Raw genomic sequence first — 22198 nt, 5'->3', positions numbered from 1 at the left:
TTTGGATATATGGAGTCAATCTGTTCAGTAGTTCCTGAGAAAATTGCAGTTATAAGCACATACATATCTCTAGCCGCGCACCGTGCGCGCACCGTGCGAGCACCGTGCGCGCACCGTGCGAGCACCCTAACGTGCGCAAGCGTAATTCTGATTGGTGGTTACATGTTAGTCAATGTTCGAATCGGTCGAAATCAGGAAGTGTCGGCCGCCATTTTGTTTGTTTTCAGTGCAAGAGTGAAAAAGGAAGGTGGCGAACGTGAAAAGGGAGCAGGGTAGAGAGTTCCTGACCCCCTAGCCTTTGTCAGGGGGTCCCTGAAGGACCCCGAAGGCAGAAAAAAACATTTTATTTTTTTTTTCAAAAAATCGCGGGGGTGCGCGCACCGTGAAAAACCCAAAAAAAAAAAATTATCATTTTAAATTTTTTTTAATACGTAGTTTATTGTAAAATAAATATATAAAAAATATAATAATACATACATAGATTAGCATTTAAAAAAACGTACAGATGCACTGAAAAAACCATAGGTTTCACACACGTTATAGTTAGGAATTAGCATTTAAAAAACCTTGCAAATTCACTAAAAAAAACATAGGTTTCACACACGTTATAGTTAGGAATTAGCATTTAAAAAACCTTGCAAATTCACTGAAAAAACCATAGGTTTCACACACGTTATAGTTAGGAATTAGCATTTAAAAAACCTTGCAAATTCACTGAAAAAACCACAGGTTTCACACATGTTATAGTTAGCTGGACATTTCACTCGTACAAAACCATTGAAATTCCCCCGTTATAGTTAGTTCAGCTAACTATAACTGGCGCGACAGCAATCCACTGCTGATGACCCAGTTCAAGATAATATTTTACATGAGATCAATTAGACCATCACAAGTGCAAAAGTAGAGAGATTTTCAGTCTAAATAGCAGATTTCCTTTTTGTTGTTTATTCACTGCTTTGGTATCAAGAGAATTAGTCAGACCTTGCTCATCAGTCTTGTTGTCTTCGAGTGTAGCATCTGTGTCAAATGCAAGTAAGCCAGACATTGCAGGGACAGGGCCAAGCATGGGATTCTGATTCAACACCATGAGCTAAGGGGGACATATGCCACACTGGTCGTTGCCAGTGTGCCAGTCCAACTGCAGTTTTACTCTCAGATCAAACCATATTTAATACATTTCTATGGTTGATATTTTATGGAAAAATAGCACAGACTTCCAGAGGTTTATTTGATTATTCTTAGACAAACAATAGTATAAAAGTCTAGATTTACTTAACAATCTAAGCAAGCTTTGTTGCGCCACACACCTTGTGCACAAACACTCATACACATATTGGGAAAGAGGGGGAGCAGCACAGACCACTGACACCAGGATTGTGTTAAAATGGCTGCTTTATGGAAACAGGTGCACATCACAAAACAATCTGGGCCTTTGCCGTACAAAACTAAAGCCTTATCTCAACTATGTTAAGCTACCCCCCTAAAATCTACCCCCCCACAACAACCAAGGGCCAGATGTATGACCAATGGATTTAGCGCCTCCCAATTTGTCGAAAATTGTGAGGCGCAAATTGCGAGGCGCTAAATCCAATGTACAACAGTGTCAGAGACAATGTTAGCGGTTCCCAATGGGGTCCCAAAATGCGAGGCTCATCAATATTCATGAGCCACTAGCAATTTGCAACCCCATTGGGAAAAGCCAGCCTCACAGGGATGGTGGTCTGCTGGGGTCAGCAGACCACCATGTGCGTGTGACTACTTTTCAATAAGGCAGTTTTTTTTAAAATACAGCCCGTTTTCCTTAAAGGAAAACGGGGTGCCTTTAGAAAAGAAAAAATGAAACATTTTCATTTCATTTTTTAAGGGCAGGTAGTGGTCCCTGGGATCAATGCCTGCACTTACAAATATTTCCCCCTGCATTCCCAAAGTGGAAGGGGTCCCCTGGGGACCCCTTCCCGTTTGCGAGTGCTTTACCACCCTTCTGAGAAGGGTGCTAAACTGCGACTGTTTTGCAACCGCAAAAGAGTCATACATACCTGGAGCACTCGCTATTAGGAAGGGACGCCCTCGGGATGCCCCTTCCTAATAGCAACTCGCTATTCCTGTTTTGTGAGTCCCAAATAATTTGTGACTCACAAAATGGGAATAGTACATGGCCAACTCGTTTTTTGCGGTCGCAAAGGGGCCTGAAACCCCTCAGTGACTGCAAGAACGGTCATACATCTGGCCCTTAATACAGCAATAGTGTACCCACTCCAGAACTGTTGAACTGCAACTGTGACCTTTAAACTTTCCAACCCCTTTCCTACAACTATTATCTCCTACCCAAGCAGACTTCCTACATAATCTTTAACTTCCTGGGACACCCAGGCATGAACTAATCTACCCTTTCCTTTCAGCCTAAATTGGTGCTGTCAACAAGAATAACCTTTGTTAAATGATGGCAACTTTTCTGCCAATCGTCTATGCACCTGCGCCAAAGTGACAACCCTAAATAACATAAAGAAACCCTTGCACACCTGTTTGAATGATACCAACCTGCCCTGTCGGGCCTCAGAAACCATGACCTCCCCACAAGTAAAGGAATAAGGGACGGGAGTGTGAGTGGGGCAAAAACTACCACGAGCTGGGTACCAGCCACCGTGTTACCAAGACAAAATGGTGACTAACACCTACAAAATGCCTGACTATACACCCCTTGGGCTACAAATGTAGCCCAAAACTCGCACAACCCCTGAGCAGTCATCGGACTGTTTCAACTTCGCCAAATAACCCAGAGGACAGACCTCCCTGCGGTCAGCTGTTCCCCAAATTCCCATTGGGGAAGAGGAGGAGCAGCACAGACCACTGAAACCAGGACTGTGTGAAAAAGGCAGCTTTATTGAAACAGGTGCCTTTGTTTTACAAAACTAAAGCCTCACTATACAACTTATCTCACCTATGTTAAGCTACCCCCCTCCCCTAATATCTCCCTCACCCCCATAACAGCTTAATACAGTAATAGTGTACCCGCTCCAGAGCTGTTGGACTGCAACTGTGACATTTACACTCCCCAACCCCTTTTTTATAACTATTATCCCCTACTCAAGTAGACTTCTTATATGACCTTTAACTTCCTTTGACATCCAGGCTTGAACTAATCTACCCGTTCCCATTCTGCCTGAATTGGTGCTATCAACAAAAATAAACTCTCTCCAGATGACATGGTAACCTATCCAACGTCTGCTGATCTACTTCAAGCCTTCTTTCATGTCTAATAACAATGCTAGCCGTTTCCGTACCACCAAATCCTTCTTGCCGAGATGTAACAATAAAATATCTGGACACCTACCAACAATCTGCTTAAACATGGCAATAACTCGTTCTACCTCATCCTTCCTTTCCACTACTAAGAAATAGTGTACATGCCAAATAAACCCCAAATTCGACCAGTGAGCACTGGACATGGCCTGCCGCTCAGCCCACTTTATAAAGGGGTGTTCCCACAATCCAGGTATTTAAACCGACCATCAATGTACCGGATGCAGAACCTGAAAGACCTTCTCTTTTCCATGAGCAACCTGATGCTTCAGTGTCAGTCCCCATCGTACCGGGCAGAACTTAGCCCCAGGGTACACAAGTAATAAAACACTCCTACCCCAACCCCTTTGATCAGTCTTTCACGTATAGAACCAAACCTGTAGCCCTTCCATGCACCCTATAACCTCCTCACAAAGTAACCACTGGCTCCCCTTACCCCCAAAGGCTCAGAAGCACGGAACACGCAAAAAGAATTCCACGGCAGAAGTGTGGAAAACAAAACCGCCTCACTGTCTTTGCTGCAAACACCCGGTAGCACTGAAAGAACCTCACACAAGATACTCAAAGTCAAAGGCCTTCTCTTCTTACCCAACTGAACCCACTCTCTTCTCTCTTCACCACCCTTCCAGAATCATTTTACCAAGCTCGCCTGCAGAAGGGGCATAACCCCACCACAGCTTTCCCATGAATGCAACATCCTCTAACTTCCTAGAAATTGTCACCCTGGACTGGCCTTTCTCTATCAATCTCATGATAAATTGCAACATGTCCTGCACACTAGCCCAAGCTTCTATCTGCGTTGCGCTCCTCCCCCCCTGCTAAGACCTCGGCCCAAGCCAGTGAATATGTCACTTTTGTGGATACAGGTAACAAATCCTCTACCAACTGAAGTGTTCGCTTACTGTCCATAAGTCTTGCAGCATTCTGGTCCTGACACTCCGCCTTCATGGCCAGTCCATGAAATCTCTCCCACTGTGAACGAGACAAAGCATCCGCAATGTCATTGTCCACGCCTAGCTCTAAATACCATATCAAGCTGTAGGCACATCAACACAAAGACCTTCAACAACTTCAAAACTTGTGCATCCCTTGCTGACTGCTTGTAAACTACCTGCACCACTGACATATTGACTACTCTAAACTGAATCTTCTTGCGCTCTAACTTGTCTCCCCACATCGTCAGAGCCACTAAGAAGGGAAAGAATTCCAAAAGGAGGTGGAATAGCTATCATTTTCGATAGAGACTTGAAGTGTACTTTAGAACAAATTACCATCCCTGACTGCGAAGCTGGTTTTTTCAAAATCTCCTTGAATCCGAACTGTACGATGTCCGGCATATTGTTATACCGGCCCCCCGGAACTTCTTCCAAATGGGCACCCAACTTAGCCAACTATATTACTCCTTATTATATTGCATCTAAAATAATTTCACTCATTGGAGATTTAAATTTACATTTGGAGGATTCCTGTTTGCGCTAACTTACTTGATGATATGAAGGCCCTAAATTTGACCTTAATTAATACTGATCCGACTCATAATAAAGGTCACCTGCTTGACCCCATTTTTTCTAACTTTACCGAGCTCAAATGGCACAATACGTCTCCTATCTGTTGGTCGGATCATTATTTAATAGAATTGAGTATTAATCTTCCTCCTACCGCCTTCACGACACCCGCCGTTACTGTTATGTCGCGAAAAAATTGGAAGTCACTTGACATGGCCAAATTTAATGAGGCACTTCACGAAAATCCTCCTAGGAAGGTCCATAACATGAACAGCCTGGCGGAAGCCACTCACAAATGGCTCAGCGATGCCGCTGATTACTGTTTATCTACCACTTCTATTAAAGGAAATAGACACCGTCATCCTGCTCCATGGTTTAATGATCTTCTAAAAAGTGAAAAATCAAGATGCAAGGCATTGGAGCGCAAATGGCGCAAAGACTACGCCCCTGAAGCTAAAAACATCTATCACGAGGCCAGGAATTTATATCACGCTGCCTGTGCAAAAACACGTGCAGCTTTTGTTTCCCACTCTATCACGGAAGCAACTAACAAGTCGAAAACTCTGTTTAACCTGGTCAAGGATCTAGCTGGCGCACACACCACAGCCTTGGCTCCCCCACTTAACTCGCAACAATGCCAAGATCTTGCATGTTTCTTTTCTGAGAAAATCGAGAAAATCATTAGTTACATAAACACCAACAATACCGTATCCCCCCCTTTCATTGATTTGGAACATGCCTCCCTCGGTGAAAATACCTTGGAAGCCTGGCCCCTCATTACGGTAGATACTATGAAAACCATACTTAAAAACACTAAATCCGGTTCCCCCAGGGATCCCATCCCGATTAAAATCATTAAACAACTTGATGACCAGTCCTTAGGAGTTATCGTTGATACGCTCAACGCTTCATTTGAACTCTCCTCAGTCCCGACTCTCTGGAAACACGCTATGGTTACGCCATTGTTAAAAAAGCCTACAGCTAATCCGGAATGTTTGGCAAACTATAGACCTATATCCTTGCTCCCTGCCTTCTCCAAGTGCTTGGAGAGACATGTCCATACGGCTTTATCCACCTTTGTCGAAAATAACTCACTTTTGCACCCCTCACAATCTGGTTTCCGAGTTGGTTTCTCGACTGAAACCACTCTTCTTGGAGTTACGGAACACATCCGTAAACTCCTTGATAAAAGTCAGACGGTCACGCTCGTGCTCCTAGACCTGAGCGTGGCCTTTGACACCATATCCCATGAAATTCTCATTAAGGCATTGTATAGAAATGGTGTCCGGGGTAAAGCGCTTGAATGGATCCGTTCTTTTTTGGGAGACCGGACTTTCCAAATAACATCTTCTATGGCCTGCTCTGACGTTTTCAATGCCCCCCACGGTGTGCCTCAGGGATCTATACTTAGTCCACTATTTTTTAATATTTATCTCAGACCCCTCGCTGATTTAGCCAAAGAATCCGGACTCTCCCGTATGACTTACGCCGATGACTCCCAAATTATTTTTTCCCTATCCGAACCAGGTTCGTCTTCTTCATCTCCCCTCAAACTTGGGCTTCAAAACATCCTTAATTGGATGACTAGAAACCAATTAAAACTTAATGGAGACAAGACAGAGGTTCTTCTCTTAGGAAAACAGCAAGAACTTTGGAATCCCTCTCACTGTCCTGACCAGTTGGCCGCTTTTCCCACCCCAGTGACGCAAGTTCGCAACCTGGGTTTCATCTTGGACAGTGCCCTTTCCATGAGTAAACAGGCCAATAAAGTTGTTGGTCTTTGCCTCACCATCATCAAATGGTTGAGGAAAATTATCTGGATGCTGCCCCCTTTTACTCAGAAGACTGTAGTCAATGCCCTCATCACATCCCGACTTGACTATGGTAACATTCTGTATCTCGGGTCAAACAAAGCAGTAGTCAGTCGACTGCAACTTGTTCAGAACGCCGCAGTCCGTTTACTGTGCAAAATTCCTAAAAACTCCGGGGTCTCAAGCTATCGCCAGGAACTTCACTGGCTCAGGGTGGAAAGCAGAATCCGCTTTAAAGCCCTGACATATATGTTCAGAATCAAGGTAGGTACGGCGCCTAAATACCTTCTAGCTTTGGCCCATCCTTACATCCCCAAGCGTAGTCTTCGCTCACAATCACATTCCAACTTTTGTGTTCCGAGATTTAAATTGGCAAGAATGGGAGGCAGATCGTTTGCCTACTTTGGTCCGTCCCTCTGGAACGCACTCCCTCCTTTCATTCGAAAAGAGGAAAACTATGTCAGGTTTCGAAGAAATGTTAAGACCTGGTTATTCGAACAATAACTAGAATAGCTAGTATTTCGCCCCTGACATTTTTTGCTGTATCTCGGCGCCGGGAAACCCTTTTTGGGTAGCTGTTGCGCCTTACAAGTTCAAAAAATAAATTAATAAATAAATAAATAAATAAAAGGTCAGAGCTCCGGCCCCAGTCTGAAACCCCAAGTAAACCTGTTAAGCAAAATCCTAGTGTCATCAAGTTTGTCATATGCAGCAAGTCAAAAACCCTGCTTGTCCCTGCTGAGCACCACCATACCCCTGATGCTGACCATGCCATGTTGTGGCCTGACCCCCTGTCCCAAAGCAGTTGACCAGAGCTTGTCTGCCTGCAGACTTGGAGCCTTCATGGAGAAATTTAGAATATTCCCTCATGCAGCTACCCTTGTTGTAGTCCCAGCCAGTGCCCAATTGGTTGGCCTGACCTCTACCCGCTACCCCCACACATCCTTGGGTGGGGTGCCCCTGAAAGGGCCAATACACAATCCGCAAGCCACTTGCTAAGAAAATTGTTTTACCAAACTTGACAGGCCCCACTGTATGCTGCCAAAGGTCCAAATCAATGTCCCCCCATTGTGCCATTGTGTCAAATGCCATACAGGCTCTAAACTCCTCTTCGTACTAGACCCATGTGTATCCCCAACAATTTTCTTGTGCCTTTCAAATAACGTCCATCCATTTAAAAGGTGTGACCGGCCTCTCAGGGTACTTTTCGCAATACATGCTAGCATAGGGACAGCTACCATCCAATTCTCAATAGTGACTGGGAAGTTCTGCTGCTTGGGCAGCTCAAATTCGTCCTCCTTGGACCCTTACTTTAACCTTAGCTCCCTGTGTAGCAATATCATCATTTCAATGTATTCTCCCTTCTATACCTTCTCTTCAGTGGATAGCATGAGATCTGCTCCCAAGGGCTTTGACGTCCTCATATAATGCAGTTTTTAAATTTTCAACTCCTTACTCTCCAGCTTATCTGTCTTCCCCCTTCCTCTACTTAGGCGTCTTGTTTGGTGTCCTTCTCTTCCCCTACAGATTTGTCAGACCCTTTAACAGACAGCCCCAGTTTGTCATTACCCATCTCTGTCACCCCTACCCTGCCTGAACTGACCTACTTTTTGACCCCAGCCCCTAAGTCACTTGTGTCCAGAGTGTGGTTGTGTGTCCTCACGCCTGTATCCTTCACATAACATGACATGACCTTTGCACAAGATGACCTGAGGCCAATTTGCCTCCACACATACTGATAGCATTGTAGCGATGCATGCCCCACTTTGCGCTGCCTTGCATGGTGCTAAAGTTGGTGTACTCTCGTGGGCCCGCCGTCTCGCCAAGTCCAGTCCCAGCATGGTTCCACCAATTCCGACTTGAGTGTGACAGAAGTCTGCCGCCTGCAAAATACTACAGCCAGGTCAATTAGTAGATCCCCCATCCTTCCTGATGCTGCCTCCCCTCCCAATCTACTATTTGCACCTCATCTTCTTCACGCACTTTGCTCTCCTCAAGGCTCTCGTCATCAAAATCAAGCAAACTTAAATCAGGTTGTACCGATGCATTTTGTGACCACTTATGATGGGGGTCCATAGACTGCCCTCCCAGCTTATCCACTCAAGCAGAACTACTCCTCCTGATAGCAGGACCGTCCACCCTCCTGTCCGTTGCACCGCTGAGGTCACACCAGACCTTCATGGGGCAGTGATCTTGACGTCCATCGACGCATTCCAGATAGCCGGACGGGGCAGAGCCTTCTCTTCACCTCCAGGCCAATGACCCATACTAAGTTCTCCCTTCTTTTACTCACCTCTGACATGAGCACTTTTTCTTTACACTCTTTCCTAGAGCGACCGTCTATTGATCTATTATTATATGTTGCAATGACTTTGCTATTTGTATAAGAAGAAAATATAAATGAGATTTTTTCTTTTAACAAACAGCAGTTGTTTATTTCTCTCTGGTGTGTCTTGAAGAAGAGTGTTTGGTTCTCTCATGTGCAAATAATTAAATGTAAACTTTTTTGAATGACATAGTTAATTAATTAAAAAAAAGTCACCACCTCTTTGGCCTGACCAAGGAGGGATGTTAGGATCCCTTGTTGTTCTTACTGCATTTTAGCCAGGTCCTTTGAGGTCCATTGGGTTACCCCATTAGTTCATAATGGCTCCTCAATTGAGAGAAGGCCTCATGCCTGTCCTGCCATACCAAGCTTCTGGAAGGGGCTTCCTCACTTACTGACCGCCCCTTCTTTTACTGCCAGCTGCCCCGGACCTCCCGCTGCCAAATCCCTGCTGCACCAGGGGCTGCTTTCCTAGTATGGGAGCTGACCCGTTTTCCTACCGGCAGGCTGCCTCGGTCGGGGGTCTGGCGCAGAAAAGAGCACGCCATGATTCTGGCTGCAACTGCTATGCAGCAACACCCCTCCACCACTAGATCCAAGCGCCCTGAAGCCTTCATAAGCAGCAAAGCCTGCTTCACCATCTCTTTATTCATCACCAAAGATGCCATCCTCATAAGCTCCGCTAATGCACGCTGTAACTTACTATAACGAAACGCTACCTATGTTAACCTGCCCCTGCCTACCAATTGACAACACACCCACAATGGCAACAATTACCACTAGTTAGGTACCAGCCACTGTGTCTGCAAGACAAAATGGTGGATGGGAACCCACAAATTGCCCGTCTATATACCCCTTGGACTACAAAAGCAGCCCAAAACACGCACAACTCCTGAGCAGTCGTCGGACTGCTCCAACTTCCCCAAATTACACGGGGGGCAGACCTCCAAATCCCCATTGTAGAAAAGTCTAGCTTTCTTTATATTAATGGGCTTTTCAGAACCTGAAGTACAAATTATCAGAAAATGCCAACCTTTAGATATGCGGTAGAACAATGCAAGTGCTGACTAATGACTTTACAAAATGGTGGCTGGAACCCACAAATTGCCCGTCTATAGACCTACCCGAGGTAGGCTGCCCCCTAATCCCCATTGTAGAAAAGTCTATTTTTCTTTATATTAATGGGGTTTTCAGAACCTGAAGTACACATTATCAGAAATGCCGGCCTTTAGAAATGCCAGTAGAAGAATGCAAGTGCTGACCAATGACTTTACCCCTAACAAGTGCCTAAGAGACAAGTAAGGGTGGCAATTCTCTCTCTTCTATCATTGTGGTGGTTGTCCTATGGTAAAATATGTGCATAATTTGTAAAAAAAATAGTTCAGGGGCCCAACATTTTTCTCAGAAGCCAGCCTCCAGTATGCCGAATGCCAGGGTTTCTGATTACAGCACCTCATACCTTTTGTCCACCATCCTACACATTCTATTTAGCTTGCTCTTGTGTTTTTCCATCCGTTCTTACACTCTGTCACTGTTTTCCTACCTTTCTCTTCACCCTCTTTTACTCTTCTTTAAACCTTTTCCAGCTTTCTCTTTATTGCTTAAAATCTGATGAAAAATAAGTCCTACCCCCCAGAACTGATTGCCGGTGCTTATCATTTGAACCACTGGCGCAATTGTCTGGCAACCTCTTCGAGACTATCTCCTCTCCTTGGAGTCGGCCGATACAGGCTGAATCACTCCCCATGTGTGCCACAAAATGGATTAGTCCACACACCATACCCCCGCACGCTGCAGACACTCCCCAATCACCCCTTACACTATACAACAGTATGCCTCCACCCTCCTCTCCCCCTACTTATAACATTATATTTCAAAATTGACTGACTGGCTATGTATGGACCCTATGATGAGTTGATCACTCAGCAATTTATGTCTTTATATGTTTGTATGCATTGGAAAATGTAATAAATAAAGCAGCATATTCACAAGGAGTCAACTCCGATTTATCTCCACCTTAACGCAGCAAAAGTGGAGATAGATTTAACACCCCATTCACTGGTGCAAACTGCAGACAACACCAGTATTCCAGTGATAACTTCCCCCAAATTTATCTCCATGATGGACACCACCAACTAACACTAATGAGATGCAGAGTAGGCTTTCCCGTGCAAAAACATACGAGAAAACCACAACACCACATTCACGAACTGCCAGATCTGCGAAGCGAAGTAAAAACAGGGGATAAACCGCGGTAGCACCAGGGATTTTACACCTGCCTTTAGCTGGTGCTAAGCAGGACGACTACCCACAGCATGGAAGGGAGCGCAGCCAAGAGCCACACCTGAAGACCCACAGATGCCATGGAGGCAAGGATCATGCAGTTCCGATACCCATGAGTATCACAACACCCACCGCCACCCCTCCAGCCGCCTGCCATATTTTTTAATCACCTGCCAACCCCTCAGCATTCACCCATGAATGCATTTCCATCTATCACTTGTAGGTGCTGGCTGGCAGGGTCTTTCAATAGAGCTGGGGTCCAGAGGTCGGGGAAAGGGCCTTTGTTGAAACAGCAGTCTTTCAGGCTGCATTCCAAAAGTTAAAAGAACCAGACAATGTCTCCTGAATTTGTTATTCACTTGACATCATGACCCTCACATCCTAATATTTGTAGAGCCATGTTCACAATGCGATATCGCCTGGGTTGAGAAAGGTGAGTTATCTGGTGGTGTTGTGCCGATCCACAGCTATCGCCTGCTAACGCAGGAATAACTATCGCCATTGCGATGTTGTTGTCGCCTGTTTTCTCTGCCGTTTACTGTAATTATCGCCATGTAGCACGGGCTTGTGAATTCCACGCTGTCACGGCGAAAAAAATCGGGGTTAGGCACTGCTAACTTTTTGCCGATAATTTACTCTGGCGATAGTTAGCGCACGTTCTTGTGAATATGGCCCAATGTTTTTAAAAAAACACGAGCATAAATTAAGCAAAAAAACATTTAATTATTTGCCACTGATATTACAAGACTATTATTTTTAGAATTTAAAATAACAACAGAGCATATATCAATAGAGGGCATATTTCCTCTATTAGGGCTGAAGAAACTGTCAGCATAGAAAGTAAGTAGTAGCAGAATTGCTGTCCTACAGAGAGCTGGTTGAGACAAGCAAAGAGAAAGTCTTCACCAATAAAATGCCAAACCAGATAGGCTTACTCCTCTAGCTTCTGGCCTTGAAGGCATCTAAATACTAAGGGCCATATTGATGACCCAAGTTGAATCGTACTTGCACCACGCAATGTTTGTACATGCACGACGCAGCTGAAAAATTAGATTTATGAAACCTTGCAAGCCACTTTGGGTAGCCCTGAATGGCTTCATAAATCTTAGGTAAAGCAACGCAGTGCAAATCGCTGCATTGCTTTGCTCTGCGCTAGGAAGAGTGTTTCCACACAACTCCCATGGTTTTTGATGCCTTCCCAGATTTATCAGAACTGGTAAACCTGGGAATGTGCCAAAAAGATACACCTTCCCAAGAGAGGCATGAGGAGAAATATCTTTGTTTTTCCTTGTTACTTCAACTTTATATGTGTGCTGCATTCTGTAAAGGAATATGCCTCTTAGATTGTTTTTGTGTAGGAAGATGCCCGTTCCTGCAGAAACACATGCCTGCGTGCAACACATTCACCCTTGCACAATGGCGCAAGGGTTCCTGCCTTGGTCCTAGGCAGCAAAAATGGTTTCAGCACAGGAGAAAAGGCAGGAATGCACTGTATTCTTTTAAGGACGCCACATTCCTGCCCTGTCCCTGTGACGCAGTGCAGTGCAGCGCAGCACAGTAAATCACCTTGCTGTGCTGTACTGCGGGACAATGTCATAAATATGTCCCCAAGGATCTAAGCCAAGCTTGTGTTCATCCACAACTCTGTCTATTGCTTTCCCCTGGGACTACACCCACCTTGCTTTTTTATCAATTGTTCTTGAAGCTTGGCATGTAGATTCGTAATTATCATTTACAGTAATGTGAGTTGGATTTTATGCAGGTGTAATTCCATTTTCGGTTTTTAAGATTATCCTATTTGCGGTTCCAGGAGCTGTAATGTAGGGCTTCAATGTCATACTATTTTTTTTTTAGCATTCTCTCTCCTCTTACTAGGCTTGTTATTAAAGTCAATGATCATGTGTTGCCATTTGGCAGCCCATGGCTTTTGATCTGTCAGCGCTTTGCATTCTTAGGATTTTAATAGGGCCCTTCCCTTTCAAATTGTGAACTAGGTGATTTTGGCTTGTGAGATGGTGTTGGCAACCAAAGCAGGTGGTATAAGAGACTCGGGTAAGGATTTTAAATCAGTGACAGAGCAGATTCTAAACATAACATATTCCTCTCCTGATTTCATAGCTAGAATCTTTTTGGTGAAATGACAGCCTCTGTATGAAAGTTTTGAAAGCCATAATTGTACTGTGCTAATGGAGTTAAGTATGAACAACTAATGTGGCATGCAGTTTAACAGTCTTTTTCTATTTTAGCCTGGTAATAAGGTTTTTTGCACAATCCATGTCCTACCTCACTGTGAAGATTTACAAAACTCATCTTAGTGTTGGACTGTAGAGACTGTGATCTCTATTGGCTGATGATTATAATACCTCCTGTCTACATAAAGCTTGAGCTTGCCTCCTGGAACAAGCTTCAGTAATGATTCTTTTAGCGAATGAAACATGTAAAGCATAATTACTTAAAACCATTTGCAATATTCCTTACATTTGTAAATAGAAAACATGAATACAATTCTAACCGAATGTCTTAGTGAATCATTCTAGTTTAGAATGTGATAATGTAAGTGGTCTTTAGAATGTAGTAATATATGTTTGACAGTTTAACGGTGTTGGGAGTGGAGGAGGACCTATGCATCTGTCGTCCTCTACTTGCAATAAACTCCTTTTATTTCAACTGTGACTTGTCTCAGTTGCTACAATGATACCCCTCACTCTCGTGGGCATGTGAAGGCTCTTTCAGAGATCAGCATAAGGTGAGATGTACATCACTAAAAGATCTTTAGTTGGAGGAACGATTGTTTTTACAGTAAATGTAGCTCATGCTTCTTGGAGCTATGTATACAGGAGAGCAGACCCAGGATGTTTTATCAGACATTTGGGATAAAAGCCATAGCTCACATTCAGTGGCAGATGGTGATTTTTGAGAGTGCTGGGCTGTAATACTAGCCAATGAACCCAACTTCTGTGAAATTTTTCAAATAATGTGGTTAAGTGGTGCATTTTAAAGAACACTTTTCATGAAAATTGGCTCAAAGCCTATCAGTGTGCCAAGGCATTGTTGCATGGTCTAGGCCCTATTTTTTCACAATGTGCAGTAGGTCACCACATACGTCAATATTTACCTCCACAGTTCTGGGTCCAGCAATTTGGGTGCCATCTCCTGTACATCATAACAGACAATATTTTGGGACAGAATTTTACCCTTGATGCCTTCCATATACCATGGGTGACTATGTTAAAAACTACCTCTGTAATGTCAAGGTCAGAATTTTGCCATGGTTGTCAGTCCGCCTGAACGGGATGCAATGGTTGTTGTTCCTTTGTCAAAAGTTATCACTAATATGCCAGCACCAGCATTTTGCAATGAATGCCCCATATGATGTTCAAATAATCACCTTCAGTATGCCATAGCCAGTGGCAGACTTGCAAGCATAATTTAGACACACTTGCTCATGCTCACTAACATTTACTCACACTCATTCGCACTTAACCATTCTCACTCACTCACTCTGATTGTCACACTCACTCACACCAACTCTTACTTTGAATAGCTCTCAGTCTCACATATTCTCACTCACTCTGGTTCACTCATTGTTACTCAGAGTTTCACTCATTTTCTTGTGACTCACTCACTTTAATTCTCTCTCACACATGTTACTCTCAACTTCATTCACTCACTCATTCTCAATCTCGCTCACTACCTCCACTCATTCATTCTTACTCATCTCTGTGACTCTCTATCTCCAGGCACTTATGATCACTATTACTCTAACTCATTCTCAGGCACACAGTGTGGCACTCACTCAGTTCCATGTATTCTCACTCACTCTGGCTCAATTATTCTTATTCAATGCAGTCATTGTGACTCAGATGCACTCACACATTCTTTCTTTCACTCTCTCTCACACAAACACACACTCAGTCTCATGCATGCATGCTACATTTAACAATGTATTTCCTCTTACCTGACTTTAGCTGCCTATGCCAGTCTTCTTCACCTCATCTGCTTGTGCATGGACCCTGATAGGCACATATCTCATTTCTATCTCAGGCTCTGAAATAGGAAATGAAAAACTGATGTCTGTGCAATGACTACACTAGTCCCTGCTTACACTTTAATTTTTAGCTAATTGCTTTGTCACTGCAGCCTCTCTCTTAATGTCACTGGGTGGATTGGGGTCAGTGAAGTTCTTGACCCCACCCCACTCTGTGATGAGGTGGGAGAGGGTGAGCCTGATTGATGGACAGCCCAGGACACTTCAGAGATTTTGCAGCAAGGACTATCTGCATGTATGATCCTGCAGCATGTCACTAATGGAGTGGAACAGGCACAGCAAGCCCCTGGAGTCAGGTCTGGAACTTTACCAGTTCTGGGCAATCTCTCTGATTGCTGGTATAGGTGCCTCTATGCATTTTTGCCAGCCATCAGATAGATTAACTACCTGCCTGACGCTGCTGCTTGACCCGCAACACGAGGGTCTGTAATTTTTTTCTCCTACTAGTAGTGAATAATAGGCTAATATTTGCCATTGGTATAATTAAATAAGCTCAGAAATCAATACAGGTGGTGTCCCGACACCCATAGGGTGTGCCGCCACTACTCACATTGTGTTTGTCAGCTTTCACCTCCTGTCAGACGTTTGGAGAGTTGAAATGGACTCTGAATTGGTTCTATTTCAAAACATAGTTTTATAAGTCACATACCCCTAGTTGCGATAATTAATGTATTATTATTGGACACTTTTGAGATTCCTGTTTTTTACTTCATCTTTCATAACAGTCCAATTTCATTTTAAGGTCTCGCGTCTAGCGTTGCAGTGCGCAGCATTGCTCGCGCAGCGAGAGACCTCTTGTAGGGGTTTCAAAACTGACCTAGTAATGGCACACGCTCGTGCGTGTGTTATGCCTTTTGGGACACGCTATTGGCCTTTGCTTGTGTCTTTTTAACAAAGACAGCACACAATTGGCCAAAGGCGGGTGCATTGCTCCGCCGATGGCCTATTGGTGTCGGTTACCCGCACCGCCGCCATGTGGCTTCAATTGAAACCACGTTTCTCGCTGTGGCGCACGCACGCGCACCACTCGCCGCCTTGTTTGTTTTACAATAGCGATCGCATTCACTTTCGCGATCGCTTTCACTGCCGCTTGTTATACTTTACTTGGATACCAAGCCTCTTCAGCTGTTTCAAGTGCTACTTGTAATGTTTTCATTGAAATGCTTGTATTAAAAGCCATAATTGCTTTATTTTGGCTCTCTCCCGCCTGATTTACCTCACTTTCAATAAAAGTCAAGGGAAGAAATACATTCTCCCGTTTATTATTTTATTTAAATCTCCCTCTTCTCTCTGCTTCTGTGAAAATCACTTACTGTCCCTACATCAACGAAGTTTACCTTTGCGCAATTTATGTGGCGCGCGTGTGAAGTGTTTTTGGCCCAGGTTTGCGCTATAGTATCTGTAAATAATGAAAAACATACAGTAAAAATAACAATTCGACACCATTCCAAGATGACGGAGACACTACTTGCCCGGAACGCTCACTTTAAGCAGTCTGGAGGATGCGGCCGGACTCCGACTCCCAGCAGCCTGTGCGGCTGTCAGTCGGCTAATCACTTCTCCAACCAAGTCACCTGGGAAAACAGGAAGCAGCTGATCTGCCGGCAGCGCCGAGGCAGTCTCAACAGCGGAGCATGCTGTACCAAGCTTAGGAGCCTAAACCACAGTCCCAGCAGCGGGTCTCCCAGCGCCTTCCATGGCTAACGTGGCCAAGAAGGTGTCCTGGTCTGGGCGTGGGGAGGCAGAGGAAGAACGGCGGAGGTGAAAAGAGCTACGGAGAGAGGTGGAGGCCGCACGGGAAAACGAACAGAGCGAGCGCACCTCCCTGCTGAACGGGAGCCCGGGCGGTGACAGGAGGGCTAGGGAGGTAAGAACAAGGGTTGGAAGAGAGCTGGTTGAATTTGTGATGGCGCCCCTGGCCTGGGTATGCACTGAAGTAGATTTGTGGGCTAAATTGTGAGTTATGTACTGAATTGGCTTCGGTTTATTAGGAAACTGTAATATAATGGTGTTTGGGCAGTATGTAGTAAGATTTGGGATGATGTTGGGTTTAGAATGTAGTTGTGAAAGTACATCACACAACAGTGACCTAAGTGTGTTTATCAGCAGGAAACTAACAGAGCTATCAAGTTTGGCAGGTCCACATGTGACTAGTTCACGCAGTCTGGATTCTTTTTTCTTTGCATTCGGGGATCTGTGGTTCTATTTCTCCAGTTAAATGAGTGGTGCGCGCGCCACAGAGAGACATGTGGTTTCAATTATCGCGCCTGTGTCTGGGCACGATAATTGAAACCATATGGCCGGCGGTACGGGTAACCGACACCAATAGGCCATGGGCGGAGCAATGCGAAAACCCGGCCTGGCTTTACTCATGGCGCTTATGAGAAAACCTGGCCTGGCTTCACTCACAGATCTTGTTGAAGGGGCAGATGACTGTACTGTTTTCTAAGTCATTCTCGACCAGCCGATTTTAACATCGTCGTTTATCTAACTCCTAGCACCTTATTGGTGACCGGTGTAGACCAAACACTGTGGTACCATTCTATCGATCTGGGGTTCCTCATCAAATTTAGATCCCAAAAGAATTGTGTAATTGTGCTTATATTGTGTCAAAGCATTGCCACCCAAAAAAAAAAGAATTTAAAAATGTGTCATTCATTCCAGGACACCCAAGTTTAATTCCATCTGCTCATGATGGCAGCATTAAAAACGTTATATTCATCACTTTTTAGACGCTGTCATGGATTTATCATACTCAAGACAACTAGTTTCTGGGTCCATTCAGCAATATTGTCTCGCACATTCATCAAGACCCACATTTCTTTCTATTTGGATAACGAGTAAAAAGCTGCCAAAAAGGATGTTCTTAAAGCATACCCTCCTCTCCCCCCGCCAGCTAATCCTTTGTATGCCAACCGGGAGGGAAATAGAAAAATTGGATTCTCCGTCCAAAAGATATTTCCTCCAACAGTGTCTTTGGTCTTCAAAAGACGCTGCAGTCGCCATAATGTTTTCGTAATAAAATGTGGGTGCATTCCAAAAAGAAACTTTTTTTGTTTTAATTTTTTAGTTTGTGAAGTAGAAATGATCGTGGACACATACTAGCTAGTTGTCTATTGAAAATGTTAAGAAGAGTTTTTCATGAAACATGGTATATCATTTGTGCACCATTTTCTAATTATGTTTTAGTGGTGAATTAATGTTCTCAGGATTTCTAAAACATACATTGCTGGCGATGAAGCGAGCGCAACACCCCAGAGTGGTGTCAGTCTATTTTTCACGAAGCACAAACGGCAAAATAAAGATGTGAATACATGGATAGGTCTTGAACTTTGAGCTGGAATTAAAATAAAGATACAAACAAACAGTGCATCAATCTACACTTTAAGCACACTCCCACCTCAAGGAGACCAGGGCACACTCCAGATAGGTGGAAAATGTTATTTTCACCACTAAAAATGTCAACTTAATGAGATCCGCCATTTGAGTACCAGACACTGCTTCCTAAACGAAAAAATGTAGGTTGTGATATGGGTTCACAGTGAGGACACCCCAACCTCCTGGAGCTCTTGGGCAGAGCGCAAAGAAATCCTTCTCTCATCCATGTCATTTCTTTCATAGTTTCAAGGGAGAGGCAAGTACTACTAGTGGGGTCCCACCTTCCAGACCCGCTATAGGACAAAAGCACTATGAGGGATTCAGAAACGGCCTCCTGCGCAACTGCTTGCGCTGTAGACTGGAAATAATGGTGATCTCCAACCTGCTGCTTGGGAAAGATCACTTCAGATTGGCTGCTGGGTTCACGGAGAGCTGGGTCCCTTATCCCAGCCATGAAGGTTTCTCCACCTAAACTTGCAGCCTTCTTGGAAGTGGAAGCAATCTGCATACCTTAACAAGCATTGGCATAGCCAATAGGTCTCACTTTTGGGACCTTATAAGTATTTAATTATGCAGCACAATATCCTTAGTGCAACAACATCAACTGTTGCATAGCTAAACACATATAAGGTCCCAAAGGCGAGACCTATTGGCTATGCCAATACTTGTTTTCTATATTATGTGGTCTGAATGCAGTTGACCTTATGCTGTGGGTTACCTAACTTCAAAATGGTTTCTCATATTTTTAGTTGCATTATCCATAGCTTGTTCCTAATCTGTATTTTTGCAATATTGAAACCTAGTTTCTGATCCTTATGTTCTCCCTTAATCATTATATGTGTATCTGAGCAGGCTGGTTTTTCTCTGTCTGTGCGCCAGTTTTTATTTTTGCCATTATGATAACTTGAAGGTATGCTAATGTTCAGTATTAAGTGAAAGAAAAAGAATGATCCAAGAAAAAGATCCTCTTTCTGAGGAATTCAACAACCTTTGTGCAGTGGAGAATTTTACACTATCTCTTCTTCTGTGGTCAGGGAGTTTTGGTTTGCCCTAGTGTTTGATTGTCTTGTCAGATGATGGGGATACATTTATTGTGGTCAAAATTTCAACCTACAAAAATATTGAGTCCACAAAATGATTGCATCTGCAGTATTGATTACCATTCTGTTGTTAAGATAAGTATACCTAAACTTCCCTATATATATTTAACCTGAAAATATGGTAGTCATTAAGGTGAATTACATATCTTTGTAGGTATTATTAAGACCTCAATATCATGGCATACAACCTGTCAGATAATTACCAAATACCCATAGGATTCGCTTGGCCCTCTCTCCAGCTATAATGGGATTGGGGCATGCTAGGCTTTGTGCTGGATCTTGAGGTCTGTATGGTTGTGAGCCTCGTCAGATTTCATTGCAATTGACAGAAGGCATCTGTCAGGTTCGGCCAGGTCTAGAAAACCTGTAGCAGAGTCAGGCATGAGTGGATTCCACAGCTGAACTATATTACTAGTTATGTGTTGCCGTAAAATCAAGTTACACTGAAGCGTGTATGTGCTCATCAAGCCCTATCCACTTATGATAACTGTCTGGATGATTTTGAATCAACAACACAGGGTCCAAGTCATTCAAGTCTAACAAGTTTCCAGAAAAGATTGGTATCCCTTGCTGTGCTAGCGTCCTTTAGAACCTTCTGCAATTTGAGGGTACCACCTCTTTGGTTAACGATAATGTGTGTGTACTCGAAGGAGTACGGGGGGAACCCATGAGGTCTTCATAGTCACACAAAGGGGGTTATGGTCACTGTCCGTTGTGTTACCCACTACCATGTCTATACCATTTCCCCATAGTCTTACGTCTAATAAGACTTAGTCAATGCGGGAAGGGCAGCTGGGTCTGTTATAAGTATTGACTAACCCTGGGCGTGACACTACGCTTCGCCCACGTAGTGTACGTAGCGCTGCCTGCTTCGCAGTTCTCGAAGTAGGCAAAGCAGGCAGCGCTACGCACATGCCAGGGTGAAGCGTAGATGCCTGCCGCCCACCACCCGCCTCCCGCCCACCCTCCTTTTAAAACATACCCTGAATGTAAAATAAATAAAAGTAAAGACACTTACCTGAAGCGCGGCGTCTCCGGGGCTCCCTCTTCCTGGTTTCCAACTTCTTCTGACAAATGCGCATGCGCGGACGCCCGCTCAGGCGCATTTCTCGCAAGAAAGGCGCATGCGCGGGCGTCCGCGCATGCGCATTTCTCGCAAGAAGTTGGAAACCAAGAAGAGGGAGCCCCGGAGACGCCGCGCTTCAGGTAAGTGTCTTTACTTTTATTTATTATAAATTCAGGGTATGTTTTAAAAGGAGGGCGGGTGGGAGGCGGGTGGCGCGTAGTGGGGCTACGCGGAGCGAGTAGTGTGCGTAGATTTGGGCACACTACGCGCTGCTTCACGTAGCCCCACTACGCCCACTACGCCCACCCTTAGTATTGACCCCCTGAACGTCTGATATGGTCCTACCATTTGCTGGCCTGAGGCCATATTCCAGGGTAAGTGCATTAACTTGAATTGCTATCTTGGACCATCTTTTAGCAGGGGGTAAGCTTAATGGGGGAACAGAGCATCTTCTGTCATCTTCCTCGACCCCAAGCATGTCCTCTGTGCTTAGAGGCTCAAATGTGCAATTAAAATCTCCTGCGACCACAACTCTAGAGTGTGACAAACAGCTAGATAACCCTTGTTCCAATAGCGTAACAATAGGTGAAGGTTTGCCCCCTGAAGTCTCCCTTACATAAGCATTGAATAAATCGAGCATTTTGCCCACTTGGACACTCGATAGTGAGCCTCGTGATGTCAGGACTCACGCTTTGTTGTACAATGATTCTGCAACCCAAGGCGATGTTAACCCAGACAATCAACCCTCCCGAGGGGTGCCCTTTCCCCTATGGTGATGGCCGGTGAGTGGAAACAGCTATAGCCCGTTTTATATAGAGGAAACAAACTCCAAGTTTCTTGGAAAACACAAATGTCAAAGCCCTCTATTAGGTCGTGAAATGATCCTTAGCTGATGTGGGAAAGTCGGGTCAATGATTAGGTCTGTACTGGTGGCATATTGGCAAGGAGACACAGAGGCTAGTGGCAAGACAGGGAGATCAGAGGCTGTTGAGGGGTTAACCGTGTAAACTCTCATAATGTCCATATGCTGGTGATTTTGGGCAATAGATTCTGAGCTATTTGTGAGTGGCTCTGTAGTGGTGCAAAGGATTCGGTTATTTTAGGGACTATATATAGTTTTTGAAGGGGTGACGTGCAATTCCTGATGTGACTGTACTTCGCAGTTGCAGTCAATCGGTGGCTTCTAATGGGGTTCCTCGGCTTGGGACCCTCAATGAATGTTTATCATGTGACCTGGCTAATGATGAAAAAGGAAATCGCCTAAACTGTATAGCTGAGGAGCCAGGGGGGCAAGTGCGGTACTCCAGTGTGAGAAGATTTTCAGCCAGATCGGCCTTAATCAGGGTAAGCTCAATGCAATCCAGAGGTTGAGTAAGGGACG

Source organism: Triturus cristatus, chromosome 2_1 (genome assembly GCF_964204655.1).
Source record: "Triturus cristatus chromosome 2_1, aTriCri1.1, whole genome shotgun sequence".
Lineage (NCBI taxonomy): Eukaryota > Metazoa > Chordata > Amphibia > Caudata > Salamandridae > Triturus > Triturus cristatus.
The sequence above is the reverse complement of the archived record's forward strand: the minus strand, read 5'-3'. Positions refer to the sequence as shown.